This window comes from Pseudophryne corroboree, unplaced genomic scaffold, assembly GCF_028390025.1.
Source record: "Pseudophryne corroboree isolate aPseCor3 unplaced genomic scaffold, aPseCor3.hap2 scaffold_251, whole genome shotgun sequence".
In the NCBI taxonomy this organism is placed as follows: Eukaryota; Metazoa; Chordata; class Amphibia; order Anura; family Myobatrachidae; genus Pseudophryne; species Pseudophryne corroboree.
In genome coordinates, this window is record NW_026969167.1 from 670,071 (window position 1) to 683,617 (window position 13,547).

The following is a 13,547-nucleotide window of genomic DNA, read 5'->3' on the forward strand; positions in this document are numbered from 1 at the left end:
ACTCATCATGCGAAAGTACCAATGTGTTTCTTCATTGGTTGCTGGAAGAAACATCTTACAAAAACTCTCCAGATTATTGACTTTTTAAAGTTTTTCTAGGAAACGTTCTAGATGAATGCTTATTAGTCTTTGTCAGTAAGTACGTTTTGCAAAGTGTCTCTGTGGCGCAATCGGTTAGTGTGTTCAGCTATTAATCAAAAGGTTGGTGGTTCAATCCCACCCAGGGACGTAATTGACCTTGTGATCAGATTTTGGTGATATTTAAGTAGACAAGTCAAAATTTCGAAAACCCCTGTTATGGTGTAGGGTACCTGGCCTTCTCTGATGTAATCAGAGTTAGATTTGATTCAGTAATTTTATAAAAACAGCTAGGAAGCACAATTTAGCAGTGGGTTGCAGAGAAAAAGAAATATGCTGGCAAAAAAATCCAATTGACTGATTAAACAGCTCTTCATTTTCTGGCTTTATTTTTATGCTAACAAATTTGTTCTCTGAAAAGTGTCCACAAAGCCAAGTATCTGATTAACATCTTTGTAGGGATGGTTTTTCACCTATTACTAAATTAAACTTGCTTCATTGGAAAGGCAGCAAGATGCATCCTCATTTCAATATCTACTGAAATAATACAGGTTGACACCAGGAAACATTAACGCCACTGCATCCTTGCTGCTTTCTCATGTGGAAGTCTGTTTAATGTGAAAACAAGGTGATATCTAATTAGCACACAGGTAAGGAATTAAGAAAATCTTTATTTAAGGGTGAAGATGTTTCTCACAAAATCGTTGCCCCAATGCATCATTGAAATTCAAGCTGGAAAGATGATTTTAATATATCACTTGTACATTTTGTATTGCTCTTCTGGTGACAATGTAGTTTGTTTTTGTCAATTACCATTTTAATAATCGGGTAAAGAAAATTAATTGGATTTTTGAAAGAAAACAATACTGTCAATATACTATTAAAACAAATTAAAATGGTAAAAGTTATTGTACTTTAAGTAAAAATAAAAGAGCAAAAATATCAATCCCAGTTTTGGATTACTTTAATTAACAAAAAAAAAATGCATATAGCAGAGGTTAGTTTCAATCTGCCTACCTCTGGGTTATGGACCCAGCATGCTTCCATTACAGTACTCTGCTGCACATGTAAGTGCAAGAGATCCTGAAGCACTCACTCATCATGGGAAAGTACCAATGTGTTTCTTCATTGGTTGATGGAAGAAACATCATACAAAAACTCTCCACATTATTGACTTTTTAAAATGTTTCTAGGAATCGTTCTAGATGAATGCTTATTAGCCTTTGTCAGTATGTACTTTTGCAAAGTGTCGCGGTGGCGCAATCAGTTAGTGTGTAAGGCTATTAATCAAAAGGTTGGTGGTTCAATCCCACCCAGGGACTTAATTGACCTTGTTATCAGATTTTGGTGATCTTTAAGTAGACAAGTCAAAATTTCAAACCCCCTGTTATGGTGTAGGGTACCTGGCCTTCTCTGATGTAATCAGAGTTAGATTTGATTCAGTGATTTTATAAAAACAGCTAGGAAGCACAATTTAGCAGTGGGTTGCAGAGAAAAAGAAAAATGCTGGCAGAAAAATCCAATTGAGTGATTAAACAGCTCTTCATTTTCTGGCTTTATTTTTATGCTAACTAATTTGTTCTCTGAAAAGTGTCCACAAAGCCAAGTATCTGATTAACATATTTGTAGGGATGGTTTTTCACCTATTACTAAATTAAACTTGCTTCATTGGAAAGGCAGCAAGATGCATCCTCATTTCAATATCTACTGAAATAATACAGGTTGACACCAGGAAACATTAACGCCACTGCATCCTTGCTGCTTTCTCATGTGGAAGTCTGTTTAATGTGAAAACAAGGTGATATCTAATTAGCACACAGGTAAGGAATTAAGAAAATCTTTATTTAAGGGTGAAGATGTTTCTCACAAAATCGTTGCCCCAATGCATCATTGAAATTCAAGCTGGAAAGATGATTTTAATATATCACTTGTACATTTTGTATTGCTCTTCTGGTGACAATGTAGTTTGTTTTTGTCAATTACCATTTTAATAATAGGGTAAAGAAAATTAAGTGGATTTTTGAAAGAAAACAATACTGTCAATATACTATTAAAACAAATTAAAATGGTAAAAGTTATTGTACTTTAAGTAAAAATAAAAGCTAAAATATCAATCCCAGTTTTGGATTACTTTAATGAACAAAAAAAAATGCATATAGCAAAGGATAGTTTCAATCTGCCTACCTCTGGGTTATGGACCCAGCATGCTTCCATTGCAGTACTCTGCTGCACATGTAAGTGCAAGAGATCCTGAAGCACTCACTCATCATGCGAAAGTACCAATGTGTTTCTTCATTGGTTGCTGGAAGAAACATCTTACAAACACTCTCCAGATTATTGACTTTTTAAAGTTTTTCTAGGAAACGTTCTAGATGAATGCTTATTAGTCTTTGTCAGTATATACTTTTTGCAAAGTGTCTCTGTGGCGCAATCGGTTAGTGTGTTCAGCTATTAATCAAAAGGTTGGTGGTTCAATCCCACCCAGGGACGTAATTGACCTTGTGATCAGATTTTGGTGATGTTTAAGTAGACAAGTCAAAATTGCAAACCCCCTCTTATGGTGTAGGGTACCTGGCCTTCTCTGATGTAATCAGAGTTAGATTTGATTCAGTGATTTTATAAAAACAGCTAGGAAGCACAATTTAGCAGTGGGTTGCAGAGAAAAAGAAATATGCTGGCAGAAAAATCCAATTGAGTGATTAAACAGCTCTTCATTTTCTGGCTTTATTTTTATGCTAACTAATTTGTTCTCTGAAAAGTGTCCACAAAGCCAAGTATCTGATTAACATATTTGTAGTGATGGTTTTTCACCTATTACTAAATTAAACTTGCTTCATTGGAAAGGCAGCAAGATGCATCCTCATTTCAATATCTACTGAAATAATACAGGTTGACACCAGGAAACATTAACGCCACTGCATCCTTGCTGCTTTCTCATGTGGAAGTCTGTTTAATGTGAAAACAAGGTGATATCTAATTAGCACACAGGTAAGGAATTAAGAAAATCTTTATTTAAGGGTGAAGATGTTTCTCACAAAATCGTTGCCCCAATGCATCATTGAAATTCAAGCTGGAAAGATGATTTTAATATATCACTTGTACATTTTGTATTGCTCTTCTGGTGACAATGTAGTTTGTTTTTGTCAATTACCATTTTAATAATCGGGTAAAGAAAATTAATTGGATTTTTGAAAGAAAACAATACTGTCAATATACTATTAAAACAAATTAAAATGGTAAAAGTTATTGTACTTTAAGTAAAAATAAAAGAGCAAAAATATCAATCCCAGTTTTGGATTACTTTAATTAACAAAAAAAAAATGCATATAGCAGAGGATAGTTTCAATCTGCCTACCTCTGGGTTATGGACCCAGCATGCTTCCATTACAGTACTCTGCTGCACATGTAAGTGCAAGAGATCCTGAAGCACTCACTCATCATGGGAAAGTACCAATGTGTTTCTTCATTGGTTGATGGAAGAAACATCATACAAAAACTCTCCACATTATTGACTTTTTAAAATGTTTCTAGGAATCGTTCTAGATGAATGCTTATTAGCCTTTGTCAGTATGTACTTTTGCAAAGTGTCGCGGTGGCGCAATCAGTTAGTGTGTAAGGCTATTAACCAAAAGGTTGGTGGTTCAATCCCACCCAGGGACTTAATTGACCTTGTTATCAGATTTTGGTGATCTTTAAGTAGACAAGTCAAAATTTCAAACCCCCTGTTATGGTGTAGGGTACCTGGCCTTCTCTGATGTAATCAGAGTTAGATTTGATTCAGTGATTTTATAAAAACAGCTAGGAAGCACAATTTAGCAGTGGGTTGCAGAGAAAAAGAAAAATGCTGGCAGAAAAATCCAATTGAGTGATTAAACAGCTCTTCATTTTCTGGCTTTATTTTTATGCTAACTAATTTGTTCTCTGAAAAGTGTCCACAAAGCCAAGTATCTGATTAACATATTTGTAGGGATGGTTTTTCACCTATTACTAAATTAAACTTGCTTCATTGGAAAGGCAGCAAGATGCATCCTCATTTCAATATCTACTGAAATAATACAGGTTGACACCAGGAAACATTAACGCCACTGCATCCTTGCTGCTTTCTCATGTGGAAGTCTGTTTAATGTGAAAACAAGGTGATATCTAATTAGCACACAGGTAAGGAATTAAGAAAATCTTTATTTAAGGGTGAAGATGTTTCTCACAAAATCGTTGCCCCAATGCATCATTGAAATTCAAGCTGGAAAGATGATTTTAATATATCACTTGTACATTTTGTATTGCTCTTCTGGTGACAATGTAGTTTGTTTTTGTCAATTACCATTTTAATAATAGGGTAAAGAAAATTAAGTGGATTTTTGAAAGAAAACAATACTGTCAATATACTATTAAAACAAATTAAAATGGTAAAAGTTATTGTACTTTAAGTAAAAATAAAAGCTAAAATATCAATCCCAGTTTTGGATTACTTTAATGAACAAAAAAAAATGCATATAGCAAAGGATAGTTTCAATCTGCCTACCTCTGGGTTATGGACCCAGCATGCTTCCATTGCAGTACTCTGCTGCACATGTAAGTGCAAGAGATCCTGAAGCACTCACTCATCATGCGAAAGTACCAATGTGTTTCTTCATTGGTTGCTGGAAGAAACATCTTACAAACACTCTCCAGATTATTGACTTTTTAAAGTTTTTCTAGGAAACGTTCTAGATGAATGCTTATTAGTCTTTGTCAGTATACACTTTTTGCAAAGTGTCTCTGTGGCGCAATCGGTTAGTGTGTTCAGCTATTAATCAAAAGGTTGGTGGTTCAATCCCACCCAGGGACGTAATTGACCTTGTGATCAGATTTTGGTGATGTTTAAGTAGACAAGTCAAAATTGCAAACCCCCTCTTATGGTGTAGCGTACCTGGCCTTCTTTGATGTAATCAGAGTTAGATTTGATTCAGTGATTTTATAAAAACAGCTAGGAAGCACAATTTAGCAGTGGGTTGCAGAGAAAAAGAAATATGCTGGCAGAAAAATCCAATTGAGTGATTAAACAGCTCTTCATTTTCTGGCTTTATTTTTATGCTAACTAATTTGTTCTCTGAAAAGTGTCCACAAAGCCAAGTATCTGATTAACATATTTGTAGTGATGGTTTTTCACCTATTACTAAATTAAACTTGCTTCATTGGAAAGGCAGCAAGATGCATCCTCATTTCAATATCTACTGAAATAATACAGGTTGACACCAGGAAACATTAACGCCACTGCATCCTTGTTGCTTTCTCATGTGGAAGTCTGTTTAATGTGAAAACAAGGTGATATCTAATTAGCACACAGGTAAGGAATTAAGAAAATCTTTATTTAAGGGTGAAGATGTTTCTCACAAAATCGTTGCCCCAATGCATCATTGAAATTCAAGCTGGAAAGATGATTTTAATATATCACTTGTACATTTTGTATTGCTCTTCTGGTGACAATGTAGTTTGTTTTTGTCAATTACCATTTTAATAATCGGGTAAAGAAAATTAATTGGATTTTTGAAAGAAAACAATACTGTCAATATACTATTAAAAAAAATTAAAATGGTAAAAGTTATTGTACTTTAAGTAAAAATAAAAGCTAAAATATCAATCCCAGTTTTGGATTACTTTAATGAACAAAAAAAAATGCATATAGCAAAGGATAGTTTCAATCTGCCTACCTCTGGGTTATGGGCCCAGCATGCTTCCAGTGCAGTACTCTGCTGCACATGTAAGTGCAAGAGATCCTGAAGCACTCACTCATCATGCGAAAGTACCAATGTGTTTCTTCATTGGTTGCTGGAAGAAACATCTTACAAAAACTCTCCAGATTATTGACTTTTTAAAGTTTTTCTAGGAAACGTTCTAGATGAATGCTTATTAGTCTTTGTCAGTATGTACTTTTTGCAAAGTGTCTCTGTGGCGCAATCGGTTAGTGTGTTCAGCTATTAATCAAAAGGTTGGTGGTTCAATCCCACCCAGGGACGTAATTGACCTTGTGATCAGATTTTGGTGATATTTAAGTAGACAAGTCAAAATTTCGAAAACCCCTGTTATGGTGTAGGGTACCTGGCCTTCTCTGATGTAATCAGAGTTAGATTTGATTCAGTGATTTTATAAAAACAGCTAGGAAGCACAATTTAGCAGTGGGTTGCAGAGAAAAAGAAATATGCTGGCAAAAAAATCCAATTGACTGATTAAACAGCTCTTCATTTTCTGGCTTTATTTTTATGCTAACAAATTTGTTCTCTGAAAAGTGTCCACAAAGCCAAGTATCTGATTAACATCTTTGTAGGGATGGTTTTTCACCTATTACTAAATTAAACTTGCTTCATTGGAAAGGCAGCAAGATGCATCCTCATTTCAATATCTACTGAAATAATACAGGTTGACACCAGGAAACATTAACGCCACTGCATCCTTGCTGCTTTCTCATGTGGAAGTCTGTTTAATGTGAAAACAAGGTGATATCTAATTAGCACACAGGTAAGGAATTAAGAAAATCTTTATTTAAGGGTGAAGATGTTTCTCACAAAATCGTTGCCCCAATGCATCATTGAAATTCAAGCTGGAAAGATGATTTTAATATATCACTTGTACATTTTGTATTGCTCTTCTGGTGACAATGTAGTTTGCTTTTGTCAATTACCATTTTAATAATCGGGTAAAGAAAATTAATTGGATTTTTGAAAGAAAACAATACTGTCAATATACTATTAAAACAAATTAAAATGGTAAAAGTTATTGTACTTTAAGTAAAAATAAAAGAGCAAAAATATCAATCCCAGTTTTGGATTACTTTAATTAACAAAAAAAAAATGCATATAGCAGAGGATAGTTTCAATCTGCCTACCTCTGGGTTATGGACCCAGCATGCTTCCATTACAGTACTCTGCTGCACATGTAAGTGCAAGAGATCCTGAAGCACTCACTCATCATGGGAAAGTACCAATGTGTTTCTTCATTGGTTGCTGGAAGAAACATCTTACAAAAACTCTCCAGATTAATGACTTTTTAAAGTTTTTCTAGGAAACGTTCTAGATGAATGCTTATTAGTCTTTGTCAGTATGGACTTTTTGCAAAGTGTCTCTGTGGCGCAATCGGTTAGTGTGTTCAGCTATTAGTCAAAAGGTTGGTGGTTCAATCCCACCCAGGGACGTAATTGACCTTGTGATCAGATTTTGGTGATATTTAAGTAGACAAGTCAAAATTGCAAACCCCCTCTTATGGTGTAGGGTACCTGGCCTTCTCTGATGTAATCAGAGTTAGATTTGATTAAGTGATTTTATAAAAAATCAGCTAGGAAGCACAATTTAGCAGTGGGTTGCAGAGAAAAAGAAAAATGCTGGCAGAAAAATCCAATTGAGTGATTAAACAGCTCTTCATTTTCTGGCTTTATTTTTATGATAACAAATTTGTTCTCTGAAAAGTGTCCACAAAGCCAAGTATCTGATTAACATCTTTGTAGGGATGGTTTTTCACCTATTACTAAATTAAACTTGCTTCATTGGAAAGGCAGCAAGATGCATCCTCATTTCAATATCTACGGAAATAATACAGGTTGACACCAGGAAACATTAACGCCACTGCATCTTTGCTGTTTTCTCATGTGGAAGTCTGTTTAATGTGAAAACAAGGTGATATCTAATTAGCACACAGGTAAGGAATTAAGAAAATCTTTATTTAAGGGTGAAGATGTTTCTCACAAAATCGTTGCCCCAATGCATCATTGAAATTCAAGCTGGAAAGATGATTTTAATATATCACTTGTACATTTTGTATTGCTCTTCTGGTGACAATGTAGTTTGTTTTTGTCAATTACCATTTTAATAATCGGGTAAAGAAAATTAATTGGATTTTTGAAAGAAAACAATACTGTCAATATACTATTAAAACAAATTAAAATGGTAAAAGTTATTGTACTTTAAGTAAAAATAAAAGAGCAAAAATATCAATCCCAGTTTTGGATTACTTTAATTAACAAAAAAAATGCATATAGCAGAGGATAGTTTCAATCTGCCTACCTCTGGGTTATGGACCCAGCATGCTTCCATTACAGTACTCTGCTGCACATGTAAGTGCAAGAGATCCTGAAGCACTCACTCATCATGGGAAAGTACCAATGTGTTTCTTCATTGGTTGATGGAAGAAACATCTTACAAAAACTCTCCACATTATTGACTTTTTAAAATGTTTCTAGGAATCGTTCTAGATGAATGCTTATTAGCCTTTGTCAGTATATAGTTTTGCAAAGTGTCGCTGTGGCGCAATCAGTTAGTGTGTAAGGCTATTAACCAAAAGGTTGGTGGTTCAATCCCACCCAGGGACTTAATTGACCTTGTTATCAGATTTTGGTGATCTTTAAGTAGACAAGTCAAAATTTCAAACCCCCTGTTATGGTGTAGGGTACCTGGCCTTCTCTGATGTAATCAGAGTTAGATTTGATTCAGTGATTTTATAAAAACAGCTAGGAAGCACAATTTAGCAGTGGGTTGCAGAGAAAAAGAAATATGCTGGCAGAAAAATCCAATTGAGTGATTAAACAGCTCTTCATTTTCTGGCTTTATTTTTATGCTAACTAATTTGTTCTCTGAAAAGTGTCCACAAAGCCAAGTATCTGATTAACATATTTGTAGTGATGGTTTTTCACCTATTACTAAATTAAACTTGCTTCATTGGAAAGGCAGCAAGATGCATCCTCATTTCAATATCTACTGAAATAATACAGGTTGACACCAGGAAACATTAACGCCACTGCATCCTTGCTGCTTTCTCATGTGGAAGTCTGTTTAATGTGAAAACAAGGTGATATCTAATTAGCACACAGGTAAGGAATTAAGAAAATCTTTATTTAAGGGTGAAGATGTTTCTCACAAAATCGTTGCCCCAATGCATCATTGAAATTCAAGCTGGAAAGATGATTTTAATATATCACTTGTACATTTTGTATTGCTCTTCTGGTGACAATGTAGTTTGTTTTTGTCAATTACCATTTTAATAATCGGGTAAAGAAAATTAATTGGATTTTTGAAAGAAAACAATACTGTCAATATACTATTAAAACAAATTAAAATGGTAAAAGTTATTGTACTTTAAGTAAAAATAAAAGCTAAAATATCAATCCCAGTTTTGGATTACTTTAATGAACAAAAAAAAAATGCATATAGCAAAGGATAGTTTCAATCTGCCTACCTCTGGGTTATGGGCCCAGCATGCTTCCAGTGCAGTACTCTGCTGCACATGTAAGTGCAAGAGATCCTGAAGCACTCACTCATCATGCGAAAGTACCAATGTGTTTCTTCATTGGTTGCTGGAAGAAACATCTTACAAAAACTCTCCAGATTATTGACTTTTTAAAGTTTTTCTAGGAAACGTTCTAGATGAATGCTTATTAGTCTTTGTCAGTATGTACTTTTTGCAAAGTGTCTCTGTGGCGCAATCGGTTAGTGTGTTCAGCTATTAATCAAAAGGTTGGTGGTTCAATCCCACCCAGGGACGTAATTGACCTTGTGATCAGATTTTGGTGATATTTAAGTAGACAAGTCAAAATTTCGAAAACCCCTGTTATGGTGTAGTGTACCTGGCCTTCTCTGATGTAATCAGAGTTAGATTTGATTCAGTGATTTTATAAAAACAGCTAGGAAGCACAATTTAGCAGTGGGTTGCAGAGAAAAAGAAATATGCTGGCAAAAAAATCCAATTGACTGATTAAACAGCTCTTCATTTTCTGGCTTTATTTTTATGCTAACAAATTTGTTCTCTGAAAAGTGTCCACAAAGCCAAGTATCTGATTAACATCTTTGTAGGGATGGTTTTTCACCTATTACTAAATTAAACTTGCTTCATTGGAAAGGCAGCAAGATGCATCCTCATTTCAATATCTACTGAAATAATACAGGTTGACACCAGGAAACATTAACGCCACTGCATCCTTGCTGCTTTCTCATGTGGAAGTCTGTTTAATGTGAAAACAAGGTGATATCTAATTAGCACACAGGTAAGGAATTAAGAAAATCTTTATTTAAGGGTGAAGATGTTTCTCACAAAATCGTTGCCCCAATGCATCATTGAAATTCAAGCTGGAAAGATGATTTTAATATATCACTTGTACATTTTGTATTGCTCTTCTGGTGACAATGTAGTTTGTTTTTGTCAATTACCATTTTAATAATCGGGTAAAGAAAATTAATTGGATTTTTGAAAGAAAACAATACTGTCAATATACTATTAAAACAAATTAAAATGGTAAAAGTTATTGTACTTTAAGTAAAAATAAAAGCTAAAATATCAATCCCAGTTTTGGATTACTTTAATGAACAAAAAAAAAATGCATATAGCAAAGGATAGTTTCAATCTGCCTACCTCTGGGTTATGGGCCCAGCATGCTTCCAGTGCAGTACTCTGCTGCACATGTAAGTGCAAGAGATCCTGAAGCACTCACTCATCATGCGAAAGTACCAATGTGTTTCTTCATTGGTTGCTGGAAGAAACATCTTACAAAAACTCTCCAGATTATTGACTTTTTAAAGTTTTTCTAGGAAACGTTCTAGATGAATGCTTATTAGTCTTTGTCAGTATGTACTTTTTGCAAAGTGTCTCTGTGGCGCAATCGGTTAGTGTGTTCAGCTATTAATCAAAAGGTTGGTGGTTCAATCCCACCCAGGGATGTAATTGACCTTGTGATCAGATTTTGGTGATATTTAAGTAGACAAGTCAAAATTTCGAAAACCCCTGTTATGGTGTAGGGTACCTGGCCTTCTCTGATGTAATCAGAGTTAGATTTGATTCAGTGATTTTATAAAAACAGCTAGGAAGTACAATTTAGCAGTGGGTTGCAGAGAAAAAGAAATATGCTGGCAAAAAAATCCAATTGACTGATTAAACAGCTCTTCATTTTCTGGCTTTATTTTTATGCTAACAAATTTGTTCTCTGAAAAGTGTCCACAAAGCCAAGTATCTGATTAACATCTTTGTAGGGATGGTTTTTCACCTATTACTAAATTAAACTTGCTTCATTGGAAAGGCAGCAAGATGCATCCTCATTTCAATATCTACTGAAATAATACAGGTTGACACCAGGAAACATTAACGCCACTGCATCCTTGCTGCTTTCTCATGTGGAAGTCTGTTTAATGTGAAAACAAGGTGATATCTAATTAGCACACAGGTAAGGAATTAAGAAAATCTTTATTTAAGGGTGAAGATGTTTCTCACAAAATCGTTGCCCCAATGCATCATTGAAATTCAAGCTGGAAAGATGATTTTAATATATCACTTGTACATTTTGTATTGCTCTTCTGGTGACAATGTAGTTTGCTTTTGTCAATAACCATTTTAATAATCGGGTAAAGAAAATTAATTGGATTTTTGAAAGAAAACAATACTGTCAATATACTATTAAAACAAATTAAAATGGTAAAAGTTATTGTACTTTAAGTAAAAATAAAAGAGCAAAAATATCAATCCCAGTTTTGGATTACTTTAATTAACAAAAAAAAAATGCATATAGCAGAGGATAGTTTCAATCTGCCTACCTCTGGGTTATGGACCCAGCATGCTTCCATTACAGTACTCTGCTGCACATGTAAGTGCAAGAGATCCTGAAGCACTCACTCATCATGGGAAAGTACCAATGTGTTTCTTCATTGGTTGATGGAAGAAACATCATACAAAAACTCTCCACATTATTGACTTTTTAAAATGTTTCTAGGAATCGTTCTAGATGAATGCTTATTAGCCTTTGTCAGTATATACTTTTGCAAAGTGTCGCGGTGGCGCAATCAGTTAGTGTGTAAGGCTATTAACCAAAAGGTTGGTGGTTCAATCCCACCCAGGGACTTAATTGACCTTGTTATCAGATTTTGGTGATCTTTAAGTAGACAAGTCAAAATTTCAAACCCCCTGTTATGGTGTAGGGTACCTGGCCTTCTCTGATGTAATCAGAGTTAGATTTGATTCAGTGATTTTATAAAAACAGCTAGGAAGCACAATTTAGCAGTGGGTTGCAGAGAAAAAGAAAAATGCTGGCAGAAAAATCCAATTGAGTGATTAAACAGCTCTTCATTTTCTGGCTTTATTTTTATGCTAACTAATTTGTTCTCTGAAAAGTGTCCACAAAGCCAAGTATCTGATTAACATATTTGTAGGGATGGTTTTTCACCTATTACTAAATTAAACTTGCTTCATTGGAAAGGCAGCAAGATGCATCCTCATTTCAATATCTACTGAAATAATACAGGTTGACACCAGGAAACATTAACGCCACTGCATCCTTGCTGCTTTCTCATGTGGAAGTCTGTTTAATGTGAAAACAAGGTGATATCTAATTAGCACACAGGTAAGGAATTAAGAAAATCTTTATTTAAGGGTGAAGATGTTTCTCACAAAATCGTTGCCCCAATGCATCATTGAAATTCAAGCTGGAAAGATGATTTTAATATATCACTTGTACATTTTGTATTGCTCTTCTGGTGACAATGTAGTTTGTTTTTGTCAATTACCATTTTAATAATAGGGTAAAGAAAATTAAGTGGATTTTTGAAAGAAAACAATACTGTCAATATACTATTAAAACAAATTAAAATGGTAAAAGTTATTGTACTTTAAGTAAAAATAAAAGCTAAAATATCAATCCCAGTTTTGGATTACTTTAATGAACAAAAAAAAATGCATATAGCAAAGGATAGTTTCAATCTGCCTACCTCTGGGTTATGGACCCAGCATGCTTCCATTGCAGTACTCTGCTGCACATGTAAGTGCAAGAGATCCTGAAGCACTCACTCATCATGCGAAAGTACCAATGTGTTTCTTCATTGGTTGCTGGAAGAAACATCTTACAAACACTCTCCAGATTATTGACTTTTTAAAGTTTTTCTAGGAAACGTTCTAGATGAATGCTTATTAGTCTTTGTCAGTATATACTTTTCGCAAAGTGTCTCTGTGGCGCAATCGGTTAGTGTGTGCAGCTATTAATCAAAAGGTTGGTGGTTCAATCCCACCCAGGGACGTAATTGACCTTGTGATCAGATTTTGGTGATATTTAAGTAGACAAGTCAAAATTGCAAACCCCCTCTTATGGTGTAGGGTACCTGGCCTTCTCTGATGTAATCAGAGTTAGATTTGATTCAGTGATGTTATAAAAACAGCTAGGAAGCACAATTTAGCAGTGGGTTGCAGAGAAAAAGAAATATGCTGGCAGAAAAATCCAATTGAATGATTAAACAGCTCTTCATTTTCTGGCTTTATTTTTATGCTAACTAATTTGTTCTCTGAAAAGTGTCCACAAAGCCAAGTATCTGATTAACATATTTGTAGTGATGGTTTTTCACCTATTACTAAATTAAACTTGCTTCATTGGAAATGCAGCAAGATGCATCCTCATTTCAATATCTACTGAAATAATACAGGTTGACACCAGGAAACATTAACGCCACTGCATCCTTGCTGCTTTCTCATGTGGA